This window comes from Cervus elaphus, chromosome X (assembly GCF_910594005.1).
Source record: "Cervus elaphus chromosome X, mCerEla1.1, whole genome shotgun sequence".
In the NCBI taxonomy this organism is placed as follows: Eukaryota; Metazoa; Chordata; class Mammalia; order Artiodactyla; family Cervidae; genus Cervus; species Cervus elaphus.
Window position 1 is genome coordinate 123,257,749 of NC_057848.1, and position 14,131 is coordinate 123,271,879.

At 45.0% G+C, this 14,131-nt stretch overlaps 1 long non-coding RNA gene across 1 annotated transcript; it reads right to left on the reverse strand.

Moving 5' to 3' along the window:
* Positions 1-5,524: 5,524 nt before the first annotated feature.
* Positions 5,525-8,291, reverse strand: LOC122688996. The gene is made up of 3 exons (XR_006339640.1): positions 7,953-8,291; positions 6,258-6,320; positions 5,525-5,753 (listed from the first exon to the last, which is right to left on the reverse strand). It is a non-coding gene; the product is annotated as an uncharacterized LOC122688996 (long non-coding RNA).
* Positions 8,292-14,131: the final 5,840 nt, after the last annotated feature.

Sequence of the window (14,131 nt, forward strand, 5' to 3'; positions counted from 1 at the left end):
ATCACGATGGTGTGATCACTCACCTAGAGCCAGACATCCTGGAATGTGAAGTCAAGTGGGCCTTAGAAAGCATCACTATGAACAAAGCTAGTGGAGGTGATGGAATTCCAGTTGAGCTATTTCAAATCCTGAAAGATGATGCTGTGAAAGTGCTGCACTCAATATGCCAGCACATTTGGAAAACTCAGCAGTGGCCACAGGACTGGAAAAGGTCAGTTTTCATTCCAATCCCAAAGAAAGGCAATGCCAGAGAATGTTCAAACTACCGCACAATTGCACTAATCTCACACGCTAGTAAAGTAATGCTCCAAATTCTCCAAGCCAGGCTTCAGCAATATGTGAACCGTGAACTTCCAGATGTTCAAGCTGGTTTTAGAAAAGGCAGAGGAACCAGAAATCAAATTGCCAATATCCGCTGGATCATCGAAAAAGCAAAAGAGTTCCAGAAAACTCTCCTTTATTGACTATGCCAAAGCCTTTGACTGTGTGGATCACAATAAACTGTGGAAAATCCTGAAAGAGATGGGAATACTAGACCACCTGACCTGCCTCTTGAGAAACCTATATGCAGGTCAGGAAGCAACAGGTAGAACTGGACATGGAACAACAGACTGGTTCCAAATAGGAAAAGGAGTACGTCAAGGCTGTATATTGTCACCCTGCTTATTTAACTTATCTGCAGAGTACATCATGAGAAATGCTGGGCTGGAAGAAGCACGAGCTGGAATCAAGATTGCCAGGAGAAATATCAATAACCTCAGATATGCAGATGACACCACCCTTATGGCAGAAAGTGAAGAGGAACTTAAAAGCCTCTTGATGAACGTGAAAGAAGAGAGTGAAAAAGTTGGCTTAAAGCTTAACATTCAGAAAACTAAGATCATGGCATCTGGTCTCATCACCTCATAGGAAATAGATGGGGAAACAGTGGAAACAGTGGCTGGCTTTGTTTTTCTGGGCTCCAAAATCACTGCAGATGGTGTTTGCAGCCATGAAATTAAAAGATGCTTACTCCTTGGAAGGAAAGTTATGACCAACCTAGATAGCATATTAAAAAGCAGAGACATATTACTTTGCTAACAAAGATCCATTTAGTCAAGGCTATGGTTTTTCCAGTGGTCATGTATGGATGTGAGAGTTGGACTGTGAAGAAAGCTGAGCGCTGAAGAATTGATGCTTTTGAACTGTGGTGTTGGAGAAGACTCTTGAGAGTCCCTTGGACTGCAAGGAGATACAACCAGTCCATCCTAAAGGAGATCAATCCTGGGTGTTCATTGGAAGGACTGATGCTGAAGCTGAAACTCCAGTACTTTGGCCACCTCATGCAAAGAGGTGACTCACTGGAAAAGACCCTGATGCTGGGAGGGAATGGGGGCAGGAGGAGAAGGGGACGACAGAGGATGAGATGGCTGGATGGCATCACCGACTCGATGGACATAAGTTTGAGTGGACTCCAGGAGTTGGAGATGAACAGGGAGGCCTGGTGTGCTGCGATTCATGGGGTCACAAAGAGTCAGACACGACTGAGCGACTGAACTGAACTGAAGTTACAGAAAGTTTCAGAGTCCTCAAGAAAAACATTCAGATCCTATAGGGTGTCAAAGAATGAGCTGAAGGGTTCTCAGGGTGGCTACAATATCTCTTTGGGGGAATCCTTCTCCTGACGGGAGGGAATTTGGAGTTGGCTAATGCCCCTACTAATCCTTGTTATCACCATACTGATGCTGCTTATGATTGCTCCATGTATTATAGATTGTCTAACCCGTTTTTTCTCTGCCAAGGTCAACAAGCTACAACATGCAGTGCCAGTTCAACAAGGATATATAAAACTACAGCCGACCATGGAAAATATCACTCACCCTTAGATGGACACCGCTATAAGGACTCTGAGGCTTGAGACTAGCAAGAGGGGGAGGCTCAATGCCCCTCGCTGTCCCAGTTCAGCAGGAAGTAGCCAGAGAGACCTTGATGCCCCATTCCCAAAAAATTGGGCCTCCCATCTCTTGAGGGGGGAATGTTAGGTAGTTAGAATAGGAAAAAGGAGTCCATAATGGCTGTAGCTAAAAGACGAAGAAAGGAAAAAGCCCGTGAAAATAGAACAAAGAAAGTTCCAAGGACCAGAGTGAGAACCTCAGGTGAAACAAACAGCCCTCCTGGCTAGCCCAATTTACATAGGGCAGGCTCAGGGGGAGGAGAAAAAACATATAAAAAGAGGAACCAAAATTGAGCTGGCTTCTCTTCTCTTTGTGTCTTTTGGGTCGGCCCGCCTTCATGCCTCAAGGATGTATTTTCCTTTGCTTGCCAAAAAAGACTGAGCTGTAACACTGATCTGTCCATCACTTCAAATTTTTGCTGCAGCAAGACAGAACCGAGGAAATGACACACTCCCCTGACAGTAACAAATAATATTAGTATAAAAAGCAGTGGAAGTGTTACTTGCTCAGTCGTTTCCGACTCAGTGACTCCATGGACTGTAACCCATCAGGCCCCCCTGTCTATGGGATTCTCCAGGCAAGAATACTGGAGTGGGTAGCTGTTCCCTTCTCTAGGGGAGGTTCACAACCCAGGGGTTGAACCTGGGTCTCCTGCACTGCAGGCAGATTCTTTACCATCTGAGGCACCAGGGAAACCACAATATTAGTATAAGTATGTCCCCAATACTGTCTGGGAGACATTTATACTAAAATTTATTTGTTGTTTATCTGAAATTCAAATTTCGTTACTGAGCATCTTTTATCTTACCTGGTAGCACTACTGTGGGGAGTTATAAAGTCACATGTTATTGCTGAAAAGTAGTGTTGTACAGGCTGAAGTCAGACAATCATAATGCAGCAACTTATGGAGAGGCCTAGAAGTGAGAGAGAACCAGTCAAAGGGTTTAAAGCAAGGAGGGGGTAACATTAAAATTTTAGCTTTAGGAAGAGGTTCCTTCTGGCTTCTTGGAGGCTTCTTTTAAGAGAAACAACAGGGAGATCTCACTAGTTATAATAGTACAGACAAGAGATTTTGGGTTGTGATAGGAGGAAGATATAGAGGATGTGCCAGATTTAAGGAGGATGTAGGCATTAGATCATGATTTGGCAGCTGGTTAGATGGAGTGAAGAGGGCATCATTCCCAGGGTCCAGTTTGGGTGTCTGGGAAGATGATATTGCTACCAACTGAGATAGAACAGATGTTGGAGGCAATGATTAAGTTTAGTTTAGGATATGTGTTGGAGGTGCCTAAGGAACATCTGGTGTAGGGGGACAGAAAATGATTGGCTGTCTCATTCTGAAATTCAGTGGAAAAAATGAGCCTAGAGAGTGGAAAGTCCTCAGCACAGGGGCACTATTGAAATCAGGAGATAGATGGGCTCCCCAGAAAAGGCACTCAGGGAGAAGGCCAAGAAGAAACAGAGAAGCAGGGGGAATCAGGAAAAAGAGGTGTCATGAAAGCTAAGGGGTAGTTTCTAGGAGGGAGAGTTGGTCAGCCATGTCAAGTGCAGTCAGAAAGTTCTGATTACACAATGGCTGAACAATGGCCATTGATTTGGGCAAAGGTAAAGTCATCATGACCTTAGGCTGGCATCACACAGGCTCATTTAGACATCAGTTCAGTTTATACAAATGATAAACACTTGGTTAGCATGCGTCCTCAGCATGCTCTCAGATGTTCACTGCAGTCATTCTCACAACCCACACACCCCTTCAGAATTTAAACCATTCATTTCAATTGTGCCCCAACTCACTCAAATTATAGGCACATGTTCAGTTGCTCTCCACACTCATCTGCTGGGGTTCTTTATATTTGTCAATGTCATCTCAGAGTCAGAGCTAGTGCCTTTGCCAGGATATCCGCAGGCACCCATAAAGGTTAAATGGGTTATCCTGTGGCTTTTATCTCCCAGGAGTAAAGAAAAACCTTTGCTCTTCTCTCACCTCCTGGTAGAGCTAACCCTAACCTTAACTCTGGGTAATGCTGGATGTTGCTGGTTCTGGTGTCCCTGACATGCCTCTCGGCTCACCTCTGGCCCTCATGCACCCTAACTGATGAGTATCTATCGTGTGCAAAAGTTGAGTTCACTCTGTTCCCTATTTTTTAATTATCTTGAGACAGAGGTTCAAACAACAAAGAGAGGAGATGCTCAATGGCACAATTCCCCAAGGAAGTGGGAGAGGTTGAGACCAAGAGCCCAGTGGGAAGGGCAAGCTCCAGATAGGAATTCTCTTCTCTGAGACCCGAAGAAAGAGAGTAGGGGAAGAGACAAGGTTGGAGGTGACAAGAGAGGAAGTGTTCAGCTAATGGCTCCATTTAAACGCAGTAGTTCTTAACCCAGGGTCCAGGGCCCTTTCAGAGTCTCTAGAGAGAATTTAAGGAGCACATGGATTTGGAGGGGGGGGAGTTGCATCTTTATTTTCACTATCACTAACAGATATATAGCATGTCATTATACAAAATGTAGGTAACAAACTACAGTAGTATTAGCAGTACCTGTGGCTTTGTAACCAATAGAAATCAGATTTTCATAGCATATCATAGTTGTTTCAGGTCTCTCAAATTACATCACTATTTTGAAATTATGTTAGTCACTAAACCTATTGATAGAGTTTGGTATTTAATATATTAATAAAGAAGTACTTATATAACTATGTTACAGACATCTTTCTTATTTTAGTATTTGTATTTCTTTTGTAATCTTTATTTATCTTATGCATGCATTATTCTGGGAAGGGTGTCTTTAGACTTAACCAGATTGCCAGAAGTGTCCTTAGCATAAAAAAAGGCTAAGAGACACTACTCTGAAGAGTAATAGTAGCTAATATTTACATCAGTTCAGTTCAGTTCAGTCACTCAGTCATGTCTGACTCTTTGTGACCCCATGAATCGCAGCATGCCAGACCTCCCTGTCCATCACCAACTCCCAGAGATTACTCAAACTCATGTCCATCAAGTCGGTGATGCCATCCAGCCATCTCATCCTCTGTTGTCCCCTTCTCCTCCTGCCCCCATTCCCTCCCAGTTTCCAGTGAGTCAACTCTTTGCATGAGGTGGCCAAAGTACTGGAGTTTCAGCTTCAACATCAGTCCTTCCAATGACCACCCAGGATTGATCTCCTTTAGGATGGACTGGTTGGATCTCCTTGCAGTCCAAGGGACTCTCAAGAATCTTCTCCAACACCACAGTTCAAAAGCATCAATTCTTCAGTGCTCAGCTTTCTTTATGGTCCAATTCTCACATCCGTACACTACTAATGGAAAACATAGCTTTGACTACACGTAGGCAAATAATGTCTCTACTTTTTAATATGCTGTCTAGTTTGGTCATAGCTTTACTTCCAAGGAGCATGCGTGTTTTAATTTCATGCTGTAGTCACCATCTGCAGTGATTTTGGAGCCCAGAAAAATAAAGCCAGCCACTGTTTCCACTGTTTCCCCATCTATTTCCCATGAAGTGATGGGGCCGGATGCCATGATCTTAGTTTTCTGAATGTTAAGCTTTAAGCCAACTTTTTCACTTTTCTCTTTCACTTTCATCAAGAGGCTCTTTAGTTCTTCTTCACTTTCTGCCATAAGGGTGGTGTCATCTGCATATCTGAGGTTATTGATATTTCTCCCGGCAATCTTGATTCTAGCTTGTGCTTCTTCCAGCCTATAGCTCTTCCTAAAGGCCAGGTACAGTTTTAAGTATATATTTCTTTTCCTTATGTAGTTGTTAACTCATTTATTCCTGTTAGGTAGTTAGAATAGGAAAAAGGAGTCCATAATGGCTGTGGCTAAAAGACAAAAAAAGGAAAAAGCCCGTGAAAATAGAACAAAGGAAGGTTGGAGGACTGGAGTGAGAACCTCAGGTGAAACAAACAGCCCTCCTGGCTAGCCCAATTTACATAGGACAGGCTCAGGGGGAGGGGAAAAAACATATAAAAAGAGGAGCCAAAACTGAACTTCTGGCTTCTCTTCATGTCTTTTGGGTCAGCCCACCCTCATGCCTGGAGGATGTATTTTCCTTTGCTTGCCAAATAAAACTGAGCTGTAACAGTGATCCATCCATCGATTCAAATTTTTGCTGTGGTGAGACAGAACTGAGGAAATTACACACTCCCCCAACATCACTAATAAAAATTATTTGTTATTTAACTGAAATTCATATCAGGGTGGGGCTCTCTATTTTTTATTTTCTAAATATGGCAACCCTACCACACAGATAACCCCCTGGATGGTGAGATATTCCTCCTCAGGCTCCCATGGCTCTCTATGCCCACCTCTGCACCAATACCTACCCTGATCCCTGAGAGTTCAGGGCTGTAGTCTGATCTCTGTATCCTTCATTTGCCATTCAGGGCCTGGCAAAGAACACAGTTTGTTCAGTGAATGAATGCATATGTGTGACATCCCAATAAACCTGCATCATTTGGTGGAATCAATGTCTTGTGATTAGTACACTGCCTCAGTTTCACTTGTATCCACCTTGTCTTCACATGATTGACACATCGACCCAGCAGGCAAGCTGGTAGGAAAGCAGGAAAGTGAGCAGGCAGGCATGAAGGCTGAGAACAAGGAGCCAGCTGGCGCCAAAGAAGCTGGAAGTGACAGCTGCTGCCCTCAGGGGGCAGGAGCCTGGGAGGAGGGAGGTAATGCGGGTGGAAGCATTCTTCTCCCTTGGGGATCCTCATCACCCCTCCTCCAGAGGGTGCAAAGCACCCCCGCCCTGTGCCTGGCCAGAGGCCAACCCAGGGCTGGCCCTCTCAGGGCCTCCCAGCTCTCCAGCCCTGGACCTAGACTAGTTTCTCCAACGATTCTGGTGGAGAATTCTCCAATAATTCTCCAACAATTCTAGTGGTTTAGTCACCAAGTCTTGTCTGACTCCTGCGACCCCATGGACTGTAGCCCGCCAGGCTCCTCTGTCCATGGGATTTTCCAGGCAAGAATACTGGGAGTGGGTTGCCATTTCCTTCTCCAGGGTATCTTCCCAACCCAGGAATTGATCCCAGGTCTCCTGCATTGCAGGCAGATTCTTTACCTACTGAGCTATGAGGGAAGTCCCAGCCCTTAAATCCCCTCCGTGCCCGCCAGGGTTGAGTTAGGAAAGACTGAACAGAACAAATGGGTGCGAGGGAGATTAGTCAGCCCAGGCAAGGCCGAAGTGCCAGTGAAACTCCTGCCAGTGTGGCTGGGCAACACCCAGAAGTGGGGGGCCTGCAGAGCAGAGGTTCCTATTCCAAGTGTGAGGATTTAGAGGCACTGTCTGTGATAAGTCTTGATCATGCACCCACTGAAGGGGTGGCTGTGTGATCTGGGTCGAGTCGTCTTCCTCTTCTGGCCTCAGTTTCCTCCTCAGTGAAGTGGGTCGAATACTCACTCTATCCTAGTACAACATATCTAGTATAAAAGGTGTTCGGTCAGTAGTAACTCTCATGCGTAGTGCTTGTGCCCTCCACCCTAGGCCATTTGCACCATGTGAAACTGTCCCATTGGCGGGGATGTGGGACACAGTGAGGAGACCTTGATCACAGGGAGCCCAAAGATGGCTCAGGCCCTCGAAGAGACTGGCAAAGGGGCTCGGAAGGAGGGAACCCAAAAAGTCCAGCGAAGGGGCTCAGCAGGGGGCAAGTTCCCCTTTTATTTCTGCCACTCCCAGGTGAGGAAGAAGAGTCGCCTGCTCTGGAACCAAGGACTGGACGGTGATATACAGGCTGCACCCATTCTAAGCAAGTCAACAGATTAAATATGCTTTTTATTAACTCAGTCTTCTTTTTTTAGAGGGGTTGCTAGCTAAACGGAAGGATTCACACTAAGATTCCGATACGCGGCTGTCCTACAGTCCTGACCGAGTGTAGGAAGATAAGACTCAGGGAGAAGGAGGGCAGCAGGGGCCCGGAGATGAACAGGTCTGGCTTTGCAAATATCCACCCACTCAGCCCATCTTCCCTTCCGGAGCGGTTCGCGGCATCTGCGCATGCTCCTTCCGCCCTTACCAGGCCCTCCAAAGGGGTCGCGCTGTGCTCTGTGGAGGTGGGGTGTGCGCATGCGCGTCCTGCTCGCCATGTTCGGTCAGTGGGGTGGGGGAGTCACTTGTGGAGCCGGCCAGCGCGATTGAGGCGAGGACTGTGGCCCGACCCATAGGAAGTGACTGTTAGGGGATGTGGACAAAGCGGCGTGCGACAGCAACAGGTCACAGAGAGAAGAGGAGGGGTGCGGCCCCCCAGGGCAGTTTAGGCAGGCGCAGAGTCCTCGAGGGTAGACAAGCGCTTGTGGGTCCTCCTTTCTTCCGGATTGCAGTTTGTGGTGCCCGCGGGAGGCAGAAAAGCAGAAAACGGAACGGGGTGGGTGTGTTAGACCCGGAGGAAACCCCTCTCGATCCCGTCCTCACATCTCCAAGGCCTAGAGAGGACTCAATCTTAGGTCCGTTGGACCCCATATCATCCCCCCACCCCGAAGAAAAGCTAAATTTGCACAGTAATCGCGCCAGACCCCACCCTCAGTCTTTCAGACAGTTACAAAGGGCTCACCCACACTCCAGGGGACTCTGAGTCGAAAAGGGGGTCTGTGGAGCAGGGTGGGACCACAGCAATTAAAAAAATTGCTCTGGAGCCGTCTTTGGCCTGGGAAAACCGCTGCTTCCACAGATAAGCCGAGGGAAGAGGGGAGCAGGCGCGGGGCGCAGAAGAGTAACTTCAGACTACAGAACAGGTAGTGAAGACTGAATGAGGTACAAATTGGCCCAGTGAAGACGGAATTAGGTGCTAATCGGCCCAATCCGAGACTGGGTTAATAACTGACTTCTGACCTCCAGGCCCCTGTAAGGACAGCGAAGGGGAGCCTTTGACTGCTCCAGCCACAGGTGTGAAGTCACAGAGGCACTGGGGCTCTTGAAGCTTGATGCTTCTTCTGAATGAAGACGGCCCAATCATATTATGTAACATGTATATATGAGGTGCTGTTTTGAGTATATTTACTTTGTTAGGCCTCAGGGCAACCCTATGAGGTAGGAATTACAATCACCCTCAGTTTACAGATAAGAATGTGAGTGCTTCTCTAGTAAGGAGTAAAGCAGGACTTCACATTCAAGGCAGTCTGGCTCCAGAGTCTGCACTCCTCTAAGAGCACAACCTACAGGCTTTGGGTAAGAGACCAGATAAGGGAGACCCACTAAAAAGGCAAACTTGTAACTTATTTCCTGAGCACCTACTCTCATAGTGCTGTTTCTCATACACTATTTCAGTCTTCCCAGTAATCCTGTGCAGAAGGAATTGCTTGGATACAGAGACAAAGAGATGTTTCATATGCTGCCCCAGATTACACAGATAGTAGTTGAACCAAGTTGATGAAGCAACTTGACTCACATAACAAGTTAACCAAGACAAATGACGAGACTAAAATTTAGGCCTTTTATCTCCCAATCTTGGGGTCTGTATGGTCAAGGACCACTCAAGATGGCTGTTCTCTTGCTCTCTGTACATCCCCTGCTGGACCAGTGCCTGCTTCACCTATACCCTACTCACATGACTGACTTTCCCACATACTTGCCCCAGGCCCCAGCTACTGACGAATGTTCTTATCAGTGGGGCAGTGAGGGGCGTGCTCCTCTGCTAGTTTCTGGTAACCAATGAGCCAACCTGACGTCAATTCCCCCTATAACTAGCAGTCTCCCCTTCCCCAGAGCGAAGACTGCAGCCATGTCCTGCCCGCCATCCGCAACGCACGGTGAGGTGTCGCTCCGGGACCTTGCTTCAGACATGTAAGATCCCCAATCCAGTAAACCACTAATGTCTCTGTCTTGAGCTCTGGGCTCTTTCTTCGGTCTTGAAGCTGGGCATGCACAGGCCTTGTAGGCCTGTGGGGTAGCAGCCCAACAGGGTCTTTTTACTACATGCATTTTTAAAAAACATTTTTATTTTATCTATTTATGGCTGTGCTGGGTCTTTGTTGCTATGTGCTTTCTCTAGTTGTGTCGAGCGGGGACTACTCGCTAGTTGCCGTGCGTGGACTTCTCATTGTGGTGGCTCCTCTTGTTGTGGCTTGTGGGCTCTAGAATGCACAGGCTCAGTAGTTGAGGTGCACGGGATTATTTGCCCCATGGCATGTGGAATCTTCTCAGAACAGATTGAACCTGTGTGCCCTGCATTGGCAGGCAGATTCTTAACCACAGGACCACCAGGGAAGTCTCCTACTGTATGCATTTTAACAAACATTTATTTGTTCATTCAGCAAATTTTTGTTGTGCCAGTCATTCTTGGAGGCACTTAGGATTCAGCAGTGAACAAAACAAACATGGTCCCTTCCCTCTGAGGGAGGGTGAAGGTAGAGAGTGTAAAATATCAACAAAGCTAGACTTTAAAGCTAGACAACAAAGCTAGACAGAGGATGAGATGGTTGGATGGCATCACCGACTTGATGGACATGAGTTTTGAGCAAGCTCCGGGAGTTGGTGATGGACAGGGAAGCTTGGCATGCTGCAGTCCATGGGATTGCAAAGAGTCGGACATGACTGAGCAACTGAACTGAACTGAGACTCTAAAGCAGTGAAAATAGATTTTGTTCAGTAAGTACTGACAGTAGGGGAAAAAGCTGGGTTCCATTCCGATTTGTGCAGGGTGTTTTAAAGGGAGAATGAAAGAGGAAGAGGAGGAACAAGCAGGGGCTCAAGTAGAGTGAGGGAAGTGAAAAATTTCAAAAAGACAGTTGGTCAGCGTAAGAGCGATTATGTTACTTAAAAACTGGGTTTGCTTCCTGGTGGGTGTCAAGCCAAAAGATATAACCAAGGCAAAGAGCAGGAGAAGGAAGGATTTATTATTACTTGAAGCAAGTAAGGAGAACAGTGGGGATTTTTCCCAAAGCAGTGACTCCCTGAACAGCAAAATTGGGGAAGTTTTAAGTTGAGGGTACATAAATATTCTATTGGGAGATTGCATGGTGTGTATATATCCATGGCAGGGTTGGGGTGGGGGGAGCTTGAGCAGTGGAAAATTCAGCGTAGAACTGGGGCAAAGGTTGTCAGAGTCCAAGCTATAGTTGAAGCCATGATTGTCAGCAAAGGTCAACATCATCATCCCTTAGGTTCCAGTTGATCTGGTGGTTGAGTGCTGGAGGTAGGTTTGAATTCTGCAAAACAGCTCAAGAAAGTGCTTCAGGCTAATCTTTACCTTTGAAACAGAACTGAGAGTCTTTACAGCTGATTCATTATCTTTGTTATTATTACTTCTCTTGCCTGACAACAGTTGTTTGTTCTTTTTTTTTTTTTTCAGTTGTTTGTTCTTTTGTTTCCTTAAGAAACGTGTTCAAGAGCAATCATTGTGATCAGGCTTACATATATATATATATATGGCATATTCTTTTCTATTATGGTTTACTACATTATATTGACTATAGCTCTCTGTGCCATACAGTAGGACTTTGTTGTTTATCCATCCTATGTATAATAGGTTGCTTTCGCTAATCCCAAACTCCTAGTCCTTCTTTCCCCTACCTCTCCCCCCGTTTGGCAACCATAAGTCTGTTTTCTAAGTCTGTGAGTCTGTTTCTGTTTCGTAGATAAGCTCATTTGTGTCATATTTTAGATTCCACATATAAGTGATATCATATGGTATTTGTCTTTCTCTTTCTCTCTCTCTCTTTTTTTTTTTGGCATGCCTCACGGCTTTTGGGATCTTTGTTCCCAGACCAAGGAACCAGGCTCCAGTGGTGAAAGTGCTGAGTCCTAACCACTGGTCCAGCAGAGAATTCCCTTCTTTCTCTTTCTTGATATACTTCACTTAATATGATAATCTCTAGGTCCATCCATGTTGCTGCAAGTGGCATTATTGCATTCTTTTTTATGACTGAGTAATATTACATTGTATACATTTACTACATCTTTGTCCATTCATCTGTCGATGGACATTTAGGTTGCTTTCATGTCTTGGCTATTGTAAATAGTGCTGCTATTTCTCTGAATATATGTCTGGGAGTGGAATTACTGGATCATATAACAACTTTTTTTAGTTTTTTGACTGAAAGCAGATTTATTCAGGGAGATACATACTCTATTGACAGAGTAGGCCATTTGAGAAGGTGAGAAACCTTTTTAGTTTTTTAAGAAAACTCCGTACTATTTTCCATAGTGGCTGCACAAATTTACATTCCTACCAACAGTGTAGGAGAGTTCCCTTTTCTCCACACCCTTTCCAGAATTTGTTATTTGTAGACTTTTTAATGGTGGCCATTCTGACTGGTGTCATAAAATGGCTTCTCTTATGTCAAAAAGCTGTATCTGGTTCTTTTCTTCTGGGGATGCCCCCTACCCTATTGGCTTACAATTAGGCCAGCTGTGTCTGTTAGCTGGCAATTATTAAAGTTAGGATTATTCTATCCTCTCATAGTTACTGGGAAGGAAACGGAGACCCTATCCTTCCTTGATGATTATATTTCAAAGGACTGGCTCTCAGGACCTTGAGAAAGATGTTTCTGAGTCCTAGGAGATATATATATATATGTGTGTGTGTGTGTGTGTGTGTGTGTGTATATGTATATATATGGGCTTCAGTGGTAAAGAACCTGCCTGCCAATGCAGGAGACATAAGAGACTCAGGTTAGATCCCTGGGTCAGGAAGATTCCCCTGGAGGCGGGCATGGCAACACACTCCAGTATTCTTGTCTGGAGAATCCCATGGACAGAGGAACTTGGCAGGCTACAGTCCATAGGGTCCCAAAGAGTACATCTCAAAGAGACAGAGGAATTCACAATTGTAAGCCCTTTTTAGTAAATGCTGTAAGAAAGAGAGATCAGCGGCCTGTCATCAGGTGTTGGCTAGAACAAATGGTAGCTTGTTTTGACAACCCTGAGCTTTTTCAGACAGGAACTTGAAAGGAGGCTGTGTCATCCAGGCACCTAGCCTTAGGCTGTTAGAAGTCAGGCTAAAATTTGGGCAAGTCCCTTAGTACAGGGTTTGGGTGGGAGGGGTGGTGATGTTTGAATGGACTGTTCCCTGCGGAGAGATTTCACCTCTAGGGAGGTGGAATCAACAATAAACTTGTAAATAAGACTTTCAGAGGGTAGTGAGGGTACTGAAGGCCTGGGAGACTTGGAGAAAGGATTGGCTGTATTGGTGAACTGAAAACCCTGATCTGCAAAGGTTTGGGAAGTAAAGAAAAGTGGGAGGGGCAAGGCAGGGAGAGCAAGTGAAAAGCCCTGAGGCAGGACCAGGCTCCTCTCAGCCAGGGCCAGAGTAAAGGCCAGTGTCTTGGGAATGCAGATAACATGCAGTGAAAGCAGTGCATGAAAGCAGGGGAGGGTGGGACAATTGAAGTCTGAGATCTTGGGGATAGTCAAGGGCCAAATCACAAGTACTTATTTTGTGTGTCAGCAGTACTGCCCTATAAAGTCATGCAAGTTTTCCCTGTACAGAGGACATCTTGTGCTGAGGGGGTGAGGATGGAGGATCATTTTTTTTAATTGTCTCATTTTATTTATTTTAAAATTTTATTGAAGTGTAGTTGATTTACAATATTGTATTTAGTTCCTGCTGTACAGCAAAGTGACTCATATATATATATATATATATGTATATATATATATATAGTCTTTTCATACTCTTCCATTATGGTTTATCATAGTATATTAAATATCATCCTATATAGTAGGACCTTGTTTTTTATCCATCCTATGTGTAATAGTTTGCATCTGCCAATCCCAAATTCCCATTCCTTCCTTCCCCTACCCACCTTCCCCTTGGCAACCACAAATCTGCTTTCTATATCTGTGAATCTGTTTTTGTTTCATAAATATATTGATTTATATCATATTTTAGATTCCACATATAAATGATATCATATAGTATTTGTCTTTCTCTTTCTGACTTACTTTGCTTCGTATGATAATCTCTAGGTCCATCCATGTTGCTGCAAATGGCATGATTTCATTCTTTTTTATGGCTGAGTAATATTCCAGTGTGTGTGTGTGTGTGTACTGTATTCCATTGTGGCTGCACCAGTTTACATTCCTACCAACAGTGTAAGAGGGCTGCCTTCTCACTACACCCTCTCCAGCATTTGTTATTTGTAGACATTTTAATAATGGCCATTCTAGCTGGCATGAGATGGTACCTCATTGTAGTTTTGATTTGCATTTCTCTAATAATTAGTGATATTGAACATCTTTTCATGTGCCTAAAAAGCA